Source organism: Pteropus alecto, unplaced genomic scaffold, assembly GCF_000325575.1.
Source record: "Pteropus alecto unplaced genomic scaffold, ASM32557v1 scaffold3, whole genome shotgun sequence".
NCBI classification, from domain to species: Eukaryota; Metazoa; Chordata; class Mammalia; order Chiroptera; family Pteropodidae; genus Pteropus; species Pteropus alecto.
The window spans coordinates 55,388,168-55,390,428 of record NW_006442484.1 but is presented as its reverse complement, the minus strand read 5'-3'; positions in this window follow the sequence as shown (position 1 = coordinate 55,390,428).

Genomic DNA, 2,261 nt, shown 5'->3' with positions numbered 1-2,261 from the left:
ATTGCTTTACCTTCTTCCTTTGAGCACCAAAATTCATATAAAATTTGCCTATATTTGCTTCCTGATTTCTTCTTTTACTTCCTGATTTCTTTTTCCAAATTGACTTCTATCTCCACAACTCCTTAGGATATGTGTTGGTTAGGATTAACAGTCACATTCCTTGACTTCTCTGTAACAATACTATTGATCATTTTTTTCTTAGTTCTCCTCCTATATTTTTTACTATTCCTTCTCAGTTTCTCTTATTCATCCTGCTTCTTCATCCTGACCTATAAAAATTTTTCTTCACCCAGGATTTACTTGGCATTTTTATTCTCAATGTTCTCTCCCTGAGTCGGTCATTTCACACATTCTCACAGGGTCGACAATTACCAAAGCGGTGTCAACTACCAATATCAAATCTATTCCTCCTTCACTGACCCCTGTTTGAGCTCCATTTATGTATTAGCTTTGACATCTATATGACAATTTATTTAAATTTCTGGACTTTTGGGTTTTTTCATCTATAAAATTTTGCTGTAAGATTAAATAATGTAACATTTCTTGTCATGTTCCAGGAATAGTAAAGGCGAATGGATATTATTTTTTCTTACCAATAAATGTTTTGTTGAACAGTAAAAGTGAAGAGCAGATTTAGTAAGCATGGTGGGGATGGTTGTGGAGGAACCCGAAACAGAAGAAAGGAAGCACCACATTTTGCTTAGAGATGCTACAGAATAAATACAGAGTGTGACTATGCCTGTGATAAAAATACAGATTAGCAAAGATGAGAAAGCAGAACTAATCCCAAACTAAGTAATTTAAAATGCTGAATATTGTTTTATTTAAATAGTAGCATACTCCAAATAAAAAACATTGTCTTGTATTTTTTCTGTTAATTGGTGTTTTCCTTAAGTTTATGCATTTAGATGTAGTAATCAAGTAACAAACTGCATATTGTCTATAATCTAAATAGTACAGATTTTACAGTTGAAGATATACTTTCTCCTGTGATTTGTTACTTTAAACCTCAAGTATTATAAAAATTTATTTATTCATTGATTTAACAAATCTTTTATGCATATTGCACTGTGCCACTAACAGTTGCATGGTGGTGCTGATAATTATAAGACACAGATGCTTGCCTCAAGAAGCTTGAAAAGACAGCTGTATAACTAGATAATACACATGATAGACATGTGCAAGTTAATGTAAGAAAGGAGATCATTTTGCTCAAAGCAATAAGCAAAACAACCCATGACTGGGGCTTGCCCTCCTTGGCCAAGTTGCTCTAAGCCCTCAGGAATGCTGATGAGGTACCTGTCCCAGATGTCTCTCTCTGGGTCAGTGTCCTAAGATAACCTGTGGCTCAATTCAAGACTGCAATCTGCACATTTTCTTCTCATCAGCAGCACTTCTTTTTTCTACATCTTGTTCCCATGGGCGTAGTCACCAAACCATCCCCACACTCCATACCCCATATCACTATACTGGCTCTGAATTAGGCATATTCCAGGATCTTAGAACCAATCTGAGAATTTTAGGATCTGTGGTTCGAACGCTCTGATCTCAGGTCTCAGGACAATCTTTGAAGATTTGAAGATGCCGAATAAGATAAATGTATCTGCTTGGGCAGTTGCCTTGACTAATAATAAAACTACTTGAAAGATAATCTGGATTTTGAAGTTAGAGGTTTAAATGATTATTTCTTTCATTATTAAAAAGTTTAAGAATCAAATGGTATTATCTTCAAATGTTTGATTAACTGAATCTATTAATTAGATGTGATAACCTCAAGATAAAGCTTGGAGAAAAAAATTAGTTATTTTATTCTTCAACAGGTTTTGAACTTCTGAAGTAGTTTAAACATCTTTATTAGATACAGAAATCTAATAAAAAAAGGAATCAACACTGCTGATACTTGTTGCCATGAACGAACATCCTTTTGTGAAGGAAAGGCCAATGTTTCCTTCCTTTTTAAGAAAACTGATTACAGTGACTGTTCTATTCTGGTAACATATGTAAACACATTTCAATGTTAGCAAAAAGCAAAACATAACACCGTTGGTGATTCAGCAATAATGAGGATGGTTTTATAGAAAAACAATTGAAATCGTCTCAGTGCCATTTCTACTGACTCTCAAAAACATTGCTTTTAAAGTTTCCTTAAGAAGAAAAACTAGACTAGTTTATGAAAATCCCCTCAATTTCAAGCTTATGGTAGAATCATAGCAAAAGTGACATTCCAGGTAATGAGGTAACAATTTAATATTTGGTCAGAC